We start from the raw sequence: 18,745 nt of genomic DNA, 5'->3' as shown, positions 1-18,745 counted from the left end.
TGAGCCGAAGGCAGAGGCCTCAACCCACTGAGCCACCCAGGCATCCCAAGGATACAGTTTTGAGAGAGCAATGCATTGATGAGACGATCCGGAGGGTTTATGAGAGGGACCCAGGTAAGGCCTCTATATAAACTTGAGATTTTGGTGCAGAGAACTACTTGTCCTGTGACAGCCCAAGACCAGCCTTGTATGTGAGTTCCCTGGCTTATTAAACCTCCAACCTTCCAATCTGGAGGGGTTGCCTCTTTGGTCTCTCCTTGGCCTCCGTGTGTACGAAAGCCATTTTCAGATTTCACTGGGAAGCCCCTAATTTTGGGGACCGATGCTTTTATTCTGGCAGATAGATGGTTTTCATTTGTGTGTTCCCTTATATCAAAAATAACCTGAATCTGAACGTAAGTGGCTTGGCCAAGGTTAAATAAATAGAGTGTCAGAACTGAGGCCTGAATTCTGTATTCCTCACTTTCAGTGTCACGTTCTTTCCAGTTTTTCCTCAGTATTAAGGACAGTGCTGAGTACAAACCTTCAGGGCTCTACACACTTAAAAAGGTGCATCCCAGAATGATAATCAATAGATCTTGGGTCAATCTGAAAAATAATTTTGAAAAGGAAAAGTCCTGGAGAAAGTAGATTAACTTGCAAGGGACATGCCATCTTTCACTTGGGCTATATAAACCAAAAAAAAATTTTTTTTTTAATGATTGTCTTTATATGTGCCAACCATTCCACACCACTGAGAGCTATTACACAGTTTTCCAGTCTAATTGGTTTGTATGACAAGAGATTGTGATTTAACTTTCTCATATAGTTGGAAGGGGAGCTTTTCCTTTTGTGAAACTCCTACAAATCTCACAAAACCAGCCAAGCCTGGACATCTAGGAGCTTATTTTTTGAACTCCATGGTTCAATAAAGATGCACAAGCCATTGTTGTTTTTGCGAGCTCCCCCCCCCCACCCAAAATATGTCCTGGACTAGTTAAAGTCTGAACCAGATGAGCACATAGCAGCTTGCCAAAAAATGTTACCCTTTGCATCCTTTATTTTTCTTCTGAAATCAGGCCACAGAAAAAATCATTCAGCTAGAGCAAATCTGGTCAGCAGATTCAGGACTGCTCAGGAAACTGCCACCCCAGTGTGAAAGCCACCACCAGAGTAAGGATCAGAACATGGGCTATATAAGTACCCTTCTTTCCTCCAGGTGGCATCAGGGACCTGGGCTGCTGCCAGCTCTCAAGTTCATTAGCAACCTTCCCAAGACCTTAGACTCAGGAAGTGGAACACCTCTTAGTTGGTCCATCCATGAGTGAGAGAGAAGCGTCAGCTCTGTGAGTTGCAAGTGGCTTCTTGGCTTCCCAAGTCAACAAGCAGAGCTTCCCAATGGTATGTGGGCATGCCCACACCGACAGAGGACCTTAGAGACTTAGGTTTTGAGTTCTTGCTAGAAGGCAGAGAAAGAGGAAGTTCCCTGAGTGCTTCCCCACCTGCTCCTCCCCCTGCTATATTTTTAATCACGCATTTCCCCCCATTAAATCAGAATTGATGAAACCTATATAAATGTAGTAATGTTTGAAAATTGAAAAGCACATTGAAAAATAACAATATTCTTGACTATACAAGGCAATTTCTTCAAATTGAGTAATGATGTGATGTGTGTGGTTAACTGTATCTACGCAGGAAGTGGTTTTATTTTAAAGTTTTTGTGCTCACCCCCACCCCCTGCTTTTTTTTTTTCCCTCCAGTACTGAAATTAAGCAACATCCAATGTAGGCCTACTCTTACGACATGTGACTTGACTTTACTGTTTTCCGTTTTTGCTGAAAGAGTCATTAACAGTTGGAAGTTGATGGCAGTTTCAATAACAACTGAACACCGAGAAAAGGTAAGTAAATTTTAACCTTATATTGAACAGAAAATTTAAATTTGAAAATGTTTGGCGGTGTCCTACGCTTTTGTGTGAACATACAAATATTCCTACAGAAATGTGGTTGCAACGGTGATTAAAACATCTGTCTGTTTCCTTAGGTGTAGAAACATTATTCTTTTCATATTTGCAACTGTCAAATTCAAAAGTCCCTTAACAGATATTACACTAGGATCTTTGCTAAGATTTTATACTAAAATGTTAAAGACAGACTAAAGCATAGTTTGAGTTTGAAAGTATTTTCAAAAATAACTACTAGAGAAAATATGGGACTTCGCATCTCTAACTGGTAGTTTTACAAACTGTTATTTAAGTGGCACCTTTTTACAATTATGTGTACTATTCAGAATCCAGATAATGAAAGATAAAAAGGCACTTTGTAATAATAAGAAACAATATCTGAATTGCAACGTGTAAGAGCTACTCTAAAGTGTTGTGTTATGTTAGCATTAGAAACCCTTGAAAAAGTGTAGTTTAGTAAACGTGTAGTTTATTAAAGAGCTATTAAAAGGGAGGAAAGTTTTAAAATGCAAAAGAAAGCTCTCTGTTATGACACTTGAATATTTTAATTTTTTCTTAAATTATATTTAAGATATAGGGTGAAAGGAGGACAAGTTTCTATTTCATAAGCAAAACTCTCTGTTAAATAAAAAAGACATAGCTGACTTTATCGAAGGTTACTTTTAGGAGATGGGGCAAATTAGAGCTACATTTTTGGTATTTATATAATTGTATAATTTTCCTTCTTTGAGATTTCCAAAATAATAACCTTAGAAATGAAAAAGATTAGTTAACCACAAAACGATGAGAACTTTTCTTTAATATTGACTTCTTGCTTTTACAAAATGTCTTTGTGTTCTATAACATATGAACAAAAAATATAAAGTACTGCTAATTTCAGAGACAAATACCTAAAATAAATCTGAATGTATATTTTTGAAAGAATTTTAATAAGAACTCCAGATATGATCCACTCTTCTCTAATATTATTTTTATTGTGCTGTTGAATGGGGGAAGTGATGGCTCCACAACACCGATTTTTTGTGTTATTAAAAAATGGTTACAGGGTTGATAAGTGGCAACAATTCTTTTCTTGTATTATCTTTTATTGAAAGACACATACAAATGTTTTTTGATATGGTCACTTTAGTAGGAAATTATTCGGCATACTAGTACATTTTAAGACCTCTTCAGTTGTCAATACTGAGGCTAGCTACTTGGTGACTATTAAAAGGCTCACACACACACAAAAAAAATAGAGATTAGGACTTGGTGTTCAATACGTGTTTTATTGTTAGAGTGTAGGGAGACCCTGGTAATATGTATTTGCTTTGATATTCTGATTAGTTTTTCAATTGGTTACATTTCCACACAATGGAAAGCATTATTTATATCTGTCTTCAATATTGTGGTTCTGAACCTTTGCATCTACAGAAGCTGTATAATTCAGATAGTTTTGGTTGATATGTTATTACTTTCATTTTATTATAAAAGAACATCACATGAATAAACATATGTAGTACTTATGCATTACCAAGAGTGACTACCCACATAAACATTTGGCACTGAAAAAATGTCCACTGCAGTTTTTTAAACCATTTCATATTTTTAAAAGCCAAATTCCTTGTTAAATGATTGTTTCTTGAAGAAACTGTCAAATTAAAATATAAATATCTTATGAAGTATGTGTAAAACTAAGAATGAATTACGTAGCTCAGTATGGATTTATAAAGAGCAACAATTAGCACTGATGGACATATAAACTGAGACATTCTCAGAATTGTTTGTAAAAACAAGTAATGCATTATCATTTGAACACACAGACCGAATCCTAAAGAGAGTCAAGTACAAATGAGGTATTACTATAGGTTATTATACCTTTATGCATTTTAAGTGAATAAATAAATTTTGGTGAAATGAAACAATGCAGAGAATCTTATTTGGAAAGTAATTTCAAAACTGATTTATGAAAAGTATATCATGCTTTTCCACTTGGGGCCAGCATTCAGCAAAATTCAGAAAGGAGGATTTTTTTCATTGATATTCCTCCTTTATTCTTTTTGAATGCTTTGATTTGGAATGGTCTGCTCTGTCCCTAACTTAGAATCTCACAGTCTTGGTACCTAGAAGGACAGACCCCACTTGGCTCCTTCCATCCTATTTCAGTTGTCCTTAAAACTTCCTCATCCTATTTCCCAGCACTTAGAGCATCTGATAAAAATAATCCATGCTCACAGGAGAAAGCTACAGAGCTTTGTTTCTTTTTACTTCTTAGCCAGGCCTCCCCTCCCTGGTATAATTTTAATAAGGTCACTCAGTAGACAAATCCAAAGGGACAGCTACATGTTGAAGTCTTCAGCCAGGTGAAGAGAATGATACCATAGCAAATAGTTGGGGGGGGGGGACATTTGGGGGCTGGAAGAGTGTTTTGTTAACCATTGGTCCTGCTAAGGTATTTAAACACAGTGTGTCTTATATGAAGGGTCCACAGAGATGTGTTCATTCCTCTAAGATATTCCTGAATAAAATATACACCCTTCTTGTAGAGGATGAAAATTAATTGCACTATGCCTCCACTATTTTCATATTCACATGCACTTAGAAAATACTTAAATAATCCACTGTTTAATATATATGCATTTTTAAAATAATTTAATATTCTGAATTTAAAACTTTGGGTACCAGAAGCATATTTTTTTTTGCACTGAACAATACATGTTATAGAGCTAGACTTTAAACTATACTTACAAGTATTCTAAATATCAGTTTAGAGTTGGCAAAATGCCTTTTTTTTTTTTCAAATGATGGAAAATGAGTTGAAATTAGTTTAGGCAATAGAGATAGTCATTAATTTGTATAACTTTAAAACCCAAGGAAAGCAAAGTCAGGCATGGTAGAATCTAGGAGCTCACATGGGATTTTTGATTGGGTTGTATTTTCTTCATTACTCAGATCTTTTTTTTTTTTTTTTCCAATGTGCTATAAGCCCTCTCTGATAGAAGTTCACAGAATTGACTAGAAAGTGTTAGGTTTACATTTGACCCTTTCAGATGTGTTGCAGAAATTTGGCTTTCCCCTATCACCACTGTAAATGTCTCAGATTGAGATCTGATTGGACCGAATTTTGTCACATGACCATGGTAGAGCTAATCATTGACCCTAAGACACTAGCACCATGAGTGACTGGATTGGGTCACAGGTCTTCTCTAGCATGGAGGGGCCTCCTGAACCTGCAACACATGTACTCTTTGCTGAATGGAGGTGCCTCTACACAGAAACTAAAATGCTTTCCCCAGAAGAAAAGTGACTTTATTTCTTATAGGTAAAAGCCACAGAACTCTACTACACAGCCACATATGGTCACACTTAAAAACAGTGCTTATTCAAATTCTCTGAACTTTATAATCAGACAGAAATACAGTATCAGTTTAAAGGTAGGTTTGAATGAAGCAAGTGTTTCAATTAAACTGAATTTTAAAGTATTTTTCAAGAGCTACCTCATAGATGAACACCTGTCTCAACATTTTTCTTCTAGGAGTTTATAATCTAATATGATTGTTACATTAATAATTATTATAATACAAGTGAAATTTATCTAATACCATATGAGGATTCAGAAACTCATGAAACATTTTGTATTCCAGTTATGTGCCAGGCAATAAATTAGAGAATTTCCAGGCATTATATCACTTGATTATATCCTATCAGAGAAATCAGGACAGTTTGGGAGGAAAGATTTGTAGTAGTTTTCAGAGACAGCTAGGATTTGGGATTTGAGAAACATTCCAGGGAACAGAAAGGGGGTATGTCCAGACACAAAAGTCAGAGAATTTCCAAGGAAAAATGAGTTGACTAGTTTTGGTAGCTACAAATACAGTAGTAGGAGATAAGGCCAGAAAGATCGTTTGAAATCCTGAGAGTAGACCTGCTGAGCAGATTATGACGAAAGGCTGTAAGTAACAACAGTACTGTTAAGCAGGGGAAATACGTAATTGGAAGTCCTCATTTGGATGATGGGCTAGCCAGCATCCGGATTTATTTGCTTCTCGCATGGATCTCCCTGCTGGTGGTATACTCCTCAGGGCAGTTTGCAGAAATGGTTGCAGTCAGAGAAGGTAGATATTCCTGTAAGGTCAAGCGCTGGTTCACCTCTCCAGGTGCCTTGAGGTCCTTAGACAGGCTGTGGTTATAATGATTTTTCCTTTATTTTATGGACGTATTTTTGTTTTTTGTTTTGAATTTAAGAATAGGTGATACGGCAAGAGGTTCAAAATCAAAACCTAAATATAAAAATTATAGAAAATAATCTTTCTTCCATTCCCATTTCTATATACCTCTATCCCCACACCCTTAATCCAATAGGGAACCACTTTTCATAGTTTTTTTTTAATCTTTCATAATTGCATATACTTATATATAATGTAAGTGCATATATCGTCCTTTATTATATTAAAGGTAGCATATTATACACACCTCTCCACTTTGCTTTTTTTTTCTTTTAATAATATCTTAGAGATATTTCCATAGTAAAAGTGAGAAACTGTTCAATTTTTTCTCTCTCTTAGTATTCCACTGCATGGATGTATCAGATTTTGTTAAAAGAGTTATGGGGGTCTTCAATTTTTCCTAATGTAATGAATGTGTTAATGAAATTGTGTGTGTTTTCAAATATATCCTTGGGATGAACTTCCAGGGATACTATTTACTTATAAGCCAAGAGACAAATTTGTCTCTTGGCTTATAATCTAGAATACTGGTAGAAGCTCTATAGCTTTTCCAATGGATTGTGTTGCCAAACTTTTCAGGTTTTGCTAATGGGTAGAAAATTGTATCTCAATGTAGTTTTATTGGTATTTCTGTTATTATGATTGAGATTGAGCTTGCTTTTAAAAGATTAAAGATATGCTTGTTTTTCTTCCTTTTTTAAGAAGATTTTATTTATTTACGAGAGAGAGAGAGAAAGAAAGTGAGAGGGAGGAGTAGAGGGAGAGGGACAAGCAAGCTCTATGTTTGGCTTGGGGCTTGGCTCGATCTCAGGACCCTGCAATCATGACCTGAGCTAACACCAAGGGTTGGACACTTAACCAACCCAGCCACCCAGGTGCCCCTACTTATTTTTCTTAATAAGATAATGTATCCTTTCTCAGTTTTTTAAGGACCGACCAAAAGCATTAATGAAATTCAAGCCTTAGAGGGAGATGTCCAAGAAGAAAGAAATTGGGCATAGCCTATGTAAAATACTCTTTTTTTAAGTCTCGAAATAGGTAGTAGTTAGAAAAGGGATGAAACATGAGTGTTGAAGTGAAGGAGAAGAGAAAAGGAATGGAAACGAATGAAACAAAGGCAATATATCCAGAAAGCTGACAAGATCTCAGAGACTAAAGACAGTTGCATGTGATCAACTGCAACAGCTCAAGTAGATAAGTTACCAGATTAACCTGAGCTTGAAGGGAGAGCACTTTAATGAGTGTGTATGTGGATGATGGGATAGAAAGAGGCATTGAGGAGGCAAAGTGAGGAAATATATACTTCATGGTTCCAGTCTCCTCTAACATTGTAGGAAGGTTCATCTGATGAGAGGGAATATTTACGGAATGCCAAAGAATAAGCAGAAAATCTTATTTTTTTTTTTTAAGATTTTATTTATTTATTTGACAGAGAGAAATCACAAGTAGGCAGAGAGGCAGGCAGAGAGAGAGGAGGAAGCAGGCTCCCCGCTGAGCAGAAAGCCCGACGCGGGGCTCGAACCCAGGACCTGGGATCATGACCTGAGCCGAAGGCAGAGGCCCAACCCACTGAGCCACCCAGGCGCCCCGAAAATCTTATTTTTAAAATGGACCTTGTCAATTACACATACTACTATTGCAGGTTTAAAATTGATTTTTTCTTTTGGTGGGCATCAGCCCAATTCAATTCAATTCCATAAATAGTTTTGAACTCTAAGTACACTGTGTTGTGCTAGAAATTATTGGGGACACAAAGAATCAATGTGCTATCTAGCCAATGAAAACTTTTTAGGTAATTTAGTACACAAACACAAGAATTTAAGCATAAATCTATATGTATAAATGCAGTGTGATGGAAATACCACAGGACATTTTGTTCTCAGAGTCTCAGACTCATTTTGTCAAATCCAATGGTCATTTGCATGTGTTTATATTATCTACTATGTGAGCTGCATTTGATGCAATTGAACATTCCTGCCCTCTTCAACCTCTCCCTTCATTTGACTCCTGGGTATTTCATTCTTTCAGTTTTTCAGCAAACTAACTGGATGCTCTTTCTCTGTCTCCTTTGATAAATCTTCCTCATCATTCAACTCTAAATATTGGAATGCCGTGCACTCAGTCTTCAGATTTCTATCTTTTTAGCCTTGGCTCTTGTCTTCCAAGTTTATTCCCAGGCAAATGTCTTACCATGCCATGAGTTTAAATATGATCTGTATTCTAGTTGTATCTTGAGATCAGAACTTTTTCTTAGCATTATAACTATAAACACAACTAGCTATTCATCATTTTCACTTGAATGTCACTTGAATGTCTCACTGGGATAGCAAAATGATTATGTTCAAAACTAACCTCTTACTTATTCCCTGCTTGCCCCCAACCCAACTTGCTTCTTCCCTATTTTCACCCATCTCAGTTAATGGCACCACCACTCATCTGTGAATTACCTTCAGTTATACTCTTACCCACACATTTCCTACTCCAATCCACATTCAATTCATCAGCAATAAGCAGAGCCTATAAAATTTTGATTTAGATCCCATTATCCTGTTTACTTAACTTTTCTCAATAGTGGCTCTTGAAAAGTTACATATTTTTTTCAGACTCAAGGTTCGTTATTTTTTGTCAAATTTTTGTTTGTTAGTTGGTATAATGACTTTTCCTCAAAAAAACTTAAATGAATACAATCTGTGGCATGTAGTAACATCACAATTTTAGATAAAACTATACTCATCAATTCACTTTCTACTTTTAAGTGAGAGAGAAATCATATAAAACATATGGAATAATTTTGGTTTGCACATGTTTCAATGCCCTCAAGAAGGTTGGAGAGGTGGCAACTTCTAGAACCTTCCAGAACCTTCTACTCAGGGTTTTTTTGTTTGTTTGTTTGTTTGTTTTTTTACCCTAAAGATGTTTTTCTGTGGTATCATTGACTATTAAGTACACTCCATGGGCAAGAATACCATAAGTCTCACAAACATTGAAAATATTGCCAGAGAAAATAATACAGGAAAAAAAGACATTTAATCAATACAAGAATCATTTCTATGTTACATTTTATATATAATTTATTTTTTATTTTTACTTAAAAATAATTTTTTATTACTTATGTGAACTGGTTTACTTTATTCATATATTTTTGTATTTATAAATGTTGATTGTATATCTTGGGCTTTTCTTTAACAGCTTTTCTCTTAGGAGGAATGAATCAGACATTAAGCAAGGGGTAAAATATAAACTGAATTATCCCAAATCCAGTTACCTTTTACCACTTCTACCACTGATACTACAGAATCTTCTTGACTCATCTTCTTGCTTCTACATTTCATACCATACTTATTTCCTAAGAAGTAGCCAGAGTGATCTTCTTAAGACTTAAATCCTACAACTTTCCCAGTTAAAAAAAAAAAATTCTAAATGACTTTCTATTTTATTTCAAAATAATTCAATCTCCTTTCATGACTTGTAGGGCTCTCTCTTTCTCATTACTTTACTTTCATTTTTCTAAATAGCATTTTGGATATAGGGAATTATTATTATTATTTTTTGTCTACTTGCTTAGTGACTATTTTCAACTTAAACTGAATCGTCTATGAGCATATTGACCTTGTCTGTTTATTTGCCATTGAACATCTAGAAAGTAGAACATGGTAGGCAGATGATAAACACTCAATGAATATTTGATTAGTGAAAAAATAAATGATATGAAAGTTGACTCTGGACTATAGAGTCAAAAAAGGCTTTCTGGAGATTTGTGACTTCTTCTGGGTCTGAAGAAAAAAAATAGGATAAATTTAGGAAAAGAGAAGCTAGAAAGAGAAGCTAGTTCAAACAAATGACAAATGATAGGCATGTTTTGAGTAACCTTGCAGTGATGAAAGGTTGGATTGGAAGACTGAATTCATTATATACTATAGTGCCTTTCTGAAACTCAGAAGAAATGAATGACCCACCATCTGAAAACATACTGCCATAAACTGATGGAAAACACCAATTATCTCCAAGCATTTAAATTTTAAACTATTTCACTAAAACCATTAATTTTATGTTTACTGTGGTATCATTGACTTTTTGTTCTAGTCTCTACTGGTGTAATGCTGAACTTAGACTCAAATAGATATCTACTTAAAAGAGCTCTGAAAGGTTGAATACTCAGGAAATTGGGTGCTGAGTCAAGGGGAAATTTTGTGTCTGCTAATTTATCTTTCTGCATTAGTTTTATATTATAATGTAAAGACTACAGTCAGAGCAATGGAACTCTTTTTTTTTTAAAGATTTTATTTATTCATTAGAGAGAGGAAGAGAGAGATCACACACAAACAGGGGGAAAAGCAGAGAGAAAGGGAGAAACAGACTCCCTGCTGAGCCGGGACCCCCCCCCACACCCCCTCCCCTCACTCACCCCACCCCACACTGTGGGGCTGGATCCCAGGACCTGGAGATCACGACTTGAGCTGAAGGTGGATACTTAACCATCTGAGCCACCCCGGTGCCCCTGAGCAATTCATCTTTCTGCTAAAGGCAGTAGAAAATCAAGTAATCTGAGTTTCCATACAATGTTACCTATTCATTTCAGGAAAAAAAGACATTTAATCACACAAGAATCACTACTATGTTACATTTTATATATAATTTATTTTTTATTTTTACTTAAAAATATTTTTTTTTTGGTTGTCTTAAGTGGAATACAGGAGAAAAATGACTGTTGATTACCCCAGTGGTGTCTCCAACACTGTGTTAGGTACTATGGTGTTACAAAATATAGACAATATTTTCTCATTCTCAAGATGCTTACAGTAGCATGAGACATTCATCAATATACATTAGAGTGGCATTGTAAACAATGATCATCATAGCTATGATTATGATAGTATGTATAATGCATGTTATATATTAGGTGTTTTGCCTACCTAATAGTATCTGATAGCCACAAAAATTATGTAAAGAAGTTAGTACGTCCATTTTAAAGATAAGGAAGTTAAAGGTAAGTGGCTAAGTGCCCAAATTTACAGGGCAGTTTGGTAGAGTATGTCATGATTTAGAGGCATATTTGAGTTAAATCCACGAGAAGACAAAAATCCATGTTATTTTCACTCTGCCATGCTAACAATTTCTAAGCTGATTAAGTGTCAGGAGTTAAGCCATGCTGGACTTCATTCCTGAGGCCGTAAGGTCTGAAAGGCTCTAAAACGATCCTGCTTTGTTTGCTGTCTAAAGCGATACCATCTGTGGAAAACCTGTTTCTTGTTTGCTGCGTATATTGCCTTCTGTAAAGATGTTATACAACATGTGAGGAAGAAAACATTTTTTGCCTCTGCTTCTGTCACATTGCAGGTGCCTTTTCTATTTCTCTTTTCTTTTTCCTGTAGACCTATGTCCCTCCTCAGCCTGCAAATCCCCCGAATACTTTCTTAGATCTTGAAGCTGATTATGAAAGCAACTAGCTACAAAAGGGTATTCAGTATTTGACATGTGCCTTGTCTAAACTGAGTGTAAAATAACCATATTTTGAAAACTCAGTACAAATAAAAAGAATGGTAACGTTTTTACATTGATTATATGTTGAAATTATAAAATTTTAACATATTGAATTAAATAAAATATATTATTAAAGTTAATGTCATCCACTTCATTTTTCTCCTATAATGTGGTTGCCAGAACATTTAAATAGTTTCCCGTTACCTGGCTTGAAATTGAATGAATGAATAAATAAATAAACAAATAAAATTCCTCAAAGATAGTCCTTAAAGTTCTATCTTTGCCCTTGGCCTTTCTCCCAATGCTGTTCCTCATTTTTTAGTTGTCCCTTGATGCCATTCCATGGAATCCCAACAGCAGTTCAAACTGAAAATGTCGCAAGTTAGCCCCTAATCTCCCTACAGAATCCTTCTCTTTCTCCTGCTAACTTGAGTTAAGATGTCCCTATTTCTGAAATTACCTAAACAAGTAAGCTTGGAATCTCTGTGGACCCCTGGACGCTGCTTATTCCATACACATCCAATCAGTTGCCAGGTTTTAGGGGCATCCATTTCCTTCTCTCCACTTCATTTATTGTCACAGTTATTAATTTGGTCATCCATTAAGTCTTGTCTAGACTATAGCCAAAGGGGTCTTACTTGCTTTCATACTCCTGTTTCTCTTACTCCTTTACTTTGCCTATTTCAGATTCACTTTATGTCTTCAGGGTGATGGTTGGGTTCAAGTTAATTAATATATTTATATTCTATTTACAGTTTTAAAAGTGGTTTTATATACATTATTTTATGTGATCATTCAGCAAGCTAGTAAGAAAAGCAGGAGGTTTTCATAGATTTAATAGAAGAAGACAATGAAATATAGAAAAATTGAATTGTTTCAGGACATGTCAAGAACATATTTTTCCTAAGTGTTTTCTGGTTTCTGAGCCTGTGCTCTAAATACATTATTATCACTGTAAGGGATTAAAAAAAAAAAAAAAGTTCTGGAACAGAATCTGGTCAATTGATTGGATGGAGAGAAGAGAATGAGTGCTCCCACAACCTCGCATTTGATGCCTGTCTGAGATCTCTGGGCTCCACCACTTGCTAGATACAATCCATGGTATTTTGTGTGAGTTACTTAATCTCTTCAAGACTGCGTTCCCTCATCTATAAAATGGGGAGTTTCCTCACGAGATAAAAAAGAAAATAACATGTGTAAAGAACTTTGCCTAGTTTGTAGCGGAAAATCATTGCTTTAAAAAAGGTTAAATGTAGTGTGATTAGTACCTGTAGTAGTAACTGTTTTATCAGGTTGCCTAGAATCAAATGATGGCCATATTTTTCCTTCATTATGATATAAAAATCATGGCAGGATAATTCTGGTTTATTTCAATTCTGAGTATTATGATAACATTATGAAACCCATCAAGAGCAATTTCTTGTGATTAGTTTCATTTCCACAATACAGCTGCATGGGGGAATATAGTATGGCCGTGTGGAGGAGGAGAAAAAAGGCTCTTTTCTTGTTTATTTACCAATTTTTGGTTGATATGGAAATTTTCCTTCAAACAGTTCAAGATGTGTCCTCACTGAAGATACCCTTTAGTTTTGAAGAATTAATCCATCACACAGAGCAATTTATTTATTTATTTAGTATTTATTCAGGCATCAAAGCAAAGTTTATTGGGCAGTAGTACCAAGCTCCTGAAGAGAGGGGACCTGAGAAGTTTGCCCACACAGAGCAGTTTATTTATTTTATTTATTTATTTTTTATTTTTTAAAGATTGTACTAATTATTTGTCAGAGAGAGAGAGACAGGGAGCACAAGCAGAGGGAGCAGCAGGCAGAGAGAGAAGCAGACTCTCTCCCAGGGTCCTGGGATCATGACCTGAGCCAAAGGCAGCTGCTTAATCAACTGAGCCACCCAGGTGTCCCCACACAGCACAATTTCAAAAGTGATAGAGAACCATTGACTCTTGAACTTGAAATTAAAGTGAAGCAAAGAAAAACTACAGATAAGGAGAGAGACAAGAAGTAGAATTCTCCTCACGCATTTTTAGTTTATATATGATTTTTCCTAGAGTGGCAAGGTGGTGACATAAATGGTTCATGAGGCAGATATGCTGGGGTCCTAGTAAAGTGATTCTGAGAAAAGGAAAAATAAGAAAGAAATTCGGAAGGTCCAGAGTCTAGGTTGCTGACCCAGTTAGAGAAGAGTTAGAAGTGTTTTGTTTTTTTCCTTGGGGAATCCTGCTCAGGATACTATGCGTGGAGGTTGAATGACTTCGTGGATCTCAGTCCTAATTCTGAAAGCAGTCGGTGTCAGCATATTGGATTAATGAGAGCAGTGTGGCAGTGGGAAGTGACGGACCAAATGCTCAGTGACAATGGTGCTGTCCTTGGAGAACTGGCTCTATATCCTATAGACCAGAAGGCTTTGGGGTAGAAGTCTAGCTTTAAGAAGGGGGATTACTAAGTGGGCCATAGTTTCAGAGTGAGAAATCAGCTTGAAAGGAAGACTACAGACTGGTCAGTATGGCAGGTGGGTGGAGAGGATGATTAGAGGCTGGGAAGGTGGGGGGCGACATGCAGTAATTGTTCTGACTTCCCCTGACTGTGGTGCACTGTATCCTAGGTCCATGTGGTATATTTTGATGTGGAGAAGTAGGAAAGAAAAAAAAGAATCCAGTGACACTTGGGACTGGAAATCACAACCATTCTAACATGGTGGCCAGCCTGAACTTGTTGGAAATGTTCATGGTACTGGGGGATTTCAGGCAGACACCAGGTGGCTATGATGCTCTCTATATAGTACAGAGCCATGCTGACAAATACAGTGTCTGATTTTAAAGAACTCACAGCCAGTTTGGTCAGAAGAAACATGTAACTCAAATAGAGAACAGAACACAATAGAAGTCAGGATATAATTATCTGCTAAAATGTAGTAGGAACAATAAAGGAGGTGAGAACAGGGAGGGGAGAAAAGGGCAGCTTGCTTGGCAGTAGCAAAGAGCACAGCATAGTACCCGACTCCTGATAATGTGAGATCATGCTGAAAAAGTTATACAAATAGATAAAATAATACTAATCTCTGAGGAACCTCTTTCTAAACCAGTGGTACAGGTACAGTCTCTTGGTTTCATTCTCCATTTCTAATCCCACCAGCGTGGGTGGAAAAATGAGATATAGAAAATTATACTGATTTAACTTGCAGCAGAAACTGCTGTATCCGAGAGAACTTGCCCTGTTTACAGGATGTAGAAGCTGTCCCTCCCCCCTGCAGCCAGCTGACTGTTACCATACATCCTTGACCAGTTTTCTACGTCTTCTGATTTTTCAAGGGAGGACACAGATCTGCACATGTTTCTCTTCTTTTAAAATACAAATCCTCATTTTTCGATTGGAAACTGATTCAAAACATTCTAAAACATTGTTCAGGCCCAACAACATATGTCTGTGGGTTGAATTTGGTTGGCAGTCTGCCAGTTTTCCACCTCTTCTTGAATTTATAGCTACTCCTAGGAAAGCAGGAGCAGAGTGTCATGATTAGAAAGAACTAGACTCCTCCAGATAACTTCCATATACAGAATAAATCTTAATAAAGGCTCAGACACTCACCAACACATTTGATTAGTCTACCAAAAAAAATCCATTTTTGTATAGACTTTTCATGGAGGCCCTTGTTTCATTTGTCTAACTTCCGTGAGTGGGTTCCTTTTCCTAACTTGAAAGAACTGATGTTGTTCTATTGCTAATGTTCCTCAAGACATTTTTTTTTTAAAGATTTTATTTATTTATTTGACAGAGAGAGAGATCACAAGTAGACGGAGAGGCAGGCAGAGAGAGAGAGAGAGGGAAGCAGGCTTCTTGCTGAGCAGAGAGCCCGATGTGGGACTCAATCCCAGGACCCTGAGATCATGACCCGAGCTGAAGGCAGCGGCTTAACCCACTGAGCCACCCAGGCGCCCCAAGGCATTTTTTAAAAAAAAAGATTTTATTTATTTATTTGACAGAGACAAATCACAAGCAGGCAGAGAGGCAGGCAGAGAGAGAGGGGGAAGCAGGCTCCCTGCTGAGCAGAAAGCCCAGTGCAGGTCTCAATCCCAGGACCCTGAGATCATGACCTGAGCCAAAGGCAGAGGCTTTAACCCACTGAGTCACCCAGGCGCCCCTCCTCAAGGCATTTTTTAATCATTACAAGATGGCTCCAAAAGTTAACTTTTCTAAGTAATAACAAGTAGAGTCATCCTTAATTTGCCTGGTATTTTCTTTTTCTTTTTTTTTTTTTTTAAAGATTTTATTTATTTATTTGACAGAGAGAGACCACAAGTAGACGGAGAGGCAGGCAGAGAGAGAGAGGGAAATAGGCTTCTTGCTGAGCAGAGAGCCCGATGTGGGACTCGATCCCAGGACCCTGAGATCATGACCTGAGCCGAAGGCAGCGGCTTAACCCACTGAGCCACCCAGGCGCCCTGCCTGGTATTTTCAAAGTCATGTGATATAAGATATGGACCAGAACATGGAAACTTGCACAGGTGCATTGTTTTAGGGGAGATTGAAGGGATGTATATATGTTAGGAGGTGAAGATAATCTAAACAACAGTTTAAACACATGCACACACTCACATGCACACACACGCACAGGTGAAATCCACAGCGTGCTAGATGAGGAAATGTGGGATGGGTGTGACTGTGTAACCCATTTCGTCGTACAAGTTGTGAATAGATCGGCATCACTAAGCCTCAGAAGTAGATAAGACAAAGAATGGAAGCAAATAAAGGGAGGACAGAAGGAAAATAAAAATTACTGTTGAATGATTTTTAAATAAAATAGATGATCCTGATAGCCATTTTAAAATTCTAGACTTTTTATGCATTTCCTTTTGACTTCAATGCGGCCAAGTCCAGATTCTGTATTTTGCTTTGTGAGGAGCCTAAATTAAGATAGATATTTGGTTATACTACCTCAAATTATAATAACACTCACTTAACTGGAACCTAGATGGATAGATAATGTATCTAACCATCTCCTCCCCCTTTTCCCTCCTGGGGTGAGGTCCCTGAATTCCACTTGAAACACCTGAAACACCCCTTGTTTAAATCGGGGCTTCAGCCCCTAATAACTCCTGGGTGGAGATTCCTGGTAATGCACCTGAAGTTCTTCAAGAAATTAAGGCATCAAGAGAGTCTTTTCAGCCTAGAAAGGAAAAGATACATTTTGCAAAATAAATACACTTGGCATATTGAAGGATATTCAAAGGCAAGAATTTAAAAACTCAATCAAAAACTTTCAATTTAAATACTGTGAACTAGTAAATATTTTTTGCCATTTTGATATTCTTGGCTTCATGAAAGGAAGCCTCACTGCCCAAATATTTCAGATTAAGTTTGAATGAAAACAACAAAATTTTGTGGAATTTGTTTGTTCTCACACCAAACATCCTTTGAGGTTTTACAAGCAAGAGAAGTGTTTTCCAAAGGTTTAAATTGATATTGTTTTACTCACACTTACCAAGTTCATGATATAAACATTAAAAAAAAAAAAAAAGCACTCATGCTGAAACACTCACAATAGACCCAGATTGCTTGTAGTATAATCCTATTGGGTTTTTCCTTTATATAAAAGAATTCATTTTTTAATATCTACCTACTTAGCCATGTAGTCACTTCTCTTCTCACTTTTCCCAACTATGATCAATACCACTTCCCCAACCACCAACAAATTCCAAAGTGAAATGCGTTTCCAGAAAACTTAGAACAACAATATTTGCAAATATGACCTGAGTAGCAATGGGGTTTAAAAATAAGAAGATACTGTAGTAATTAGTCATAATTTTAGAGCAACGCAGATACAAAATGAAAAAAGAAGAGCTTTATATAATCCTAGAGACTTGTTTGTCAGCACAGTTCAGTGTGCATCTCAGTCACTGGGGTGAAGGGCAAACATGTAGTTTCTCAGGCTCCTCTTTGGTGTTGCTGGACGGGAGTCTTTGGAATGTGCAGTAAAATCTGTGTGTTTATGAAGCTTCTCATACTGACGCTTGAGAATCCCGGCTCGATAGCTTTCTTACTCCTCACTAGAAAGCCATTTGTTCCTTTTTGACTGAAGTTCTTTCTGACCCTAATTCCTGGGAGAAATCTTAGCTTAATGCAGGTAGTCTTTAGCTAATTCCAGTGGAAAGGAGTTTGGTGAGTTCAATGTTAAATTTATAACAAGCGATCATGGCATTGGTCTGCACTTGCAATGTGTACGTGGGGTGTGTTTCCCCTTATTTACCAGTCCCAGTCCTTCAGCAAGTCATGCCCTTCCTCATTAGACATTTGTTTTGTCTTCAACCACAGCTTCTTCTGCTGGTAATCTGATCATTCATGGCCTCATCCTCTTGGTAGGCTTTTTCCTTTATATAAAAGAATATCTCTACTGCCAGTCTTCCTTCTGGACAATTGAGATAGGTCTGAACAAATATCCAGTAATCAGCCCTCTGACACTTAATAACAAACCTCCTCATTGATAACAGTCTGCAAATCTGAACTTCTGAGTCCTGCCCTTCTCAGATTACCGGTGGTTGTTTTTTCCTACCTTCGGGTAGATCTTTCTATTCAGCTTGAACCCCAATTGCCAGTGTTTCTTGATATATGTGATTATTGGACACAACTGCATCTCTTGTCAACATTTGTGGATAGGAGAGCTCTCCAGTATCTGTTTACTTCCAATGAAGAGCCAGATCTTGGTCCTTTCTCACCTCAATAAACCATGAGAGATGGCTGGTCTTTCCAATTAGAGGAAATACATGTATCTATATATATTTCATATATGCATATGAAATATTTATGAATTATCTCTATAGAAAGATACCCTATCTAACAGCAAACACAGAAATTATTTCCACAAGAATCACGTTTCTAAAAATAAAAGTTGAAACAAATCTTTTTAGAGGAAAATACAGGAATAGTCTTTGTGGTCTTGGATCAGGCAAGGATTTCTTAAGAGGACAAAAGAAAATCACTAATCTTAAAAGGAAATAAATGATAAATTGGACAATATTAAAATTAAGAATGTCTATTGATGAAAATATTCTATTAAGAGAGTAAAAAGTAACCCACAAGTGAGAAAAGATCATTATTGCCGCATACGT

The 18,745-nt window shown here is 36.8% G+C and overlaps 1 protein-coding gene across 1 annotated transcript in view; it reads left to right on the top strand.

Annotated features, from left to right (window-relative positions):
- Positions 1 to 1,756: 1,756 nt before the first annotated feature.
- Positions 1,757 to 18,745, top strand: part of ARHGAP15 (Rho GTPase activating protein 15) — a 609,293-nt gene continuing 592,304 nt past the window's right edge. The window contains exon 1 of the mRNA XM_047722466.1: positions 1,757 to 1,879. The gene's annotated coding sequence lies outside the window, so the exon portion shown is untranslated. The remainder of the gene's footprint in view (positions 1,880 to 18,745) is intronic.

The sequence above is a fragment of the Lutra lutra genome, chromosome 3 (genome assembly GCF_902655055.1).
Source record: "Lutra lutra chromosome 3, mLutLut1.2, whole genome shotgun sequence".
Lineage (NCBI taxonomy): Eukaryota > Metazoa > Chordata > Mammalia > Carnivora > Mustelidae > Lutra > Lutra lutra.
The sequence above is the reverse complement of the archived record's forward strand: the minus strand, read 5'-3'. Positions and strand labels throughout refer to the sequence as shown.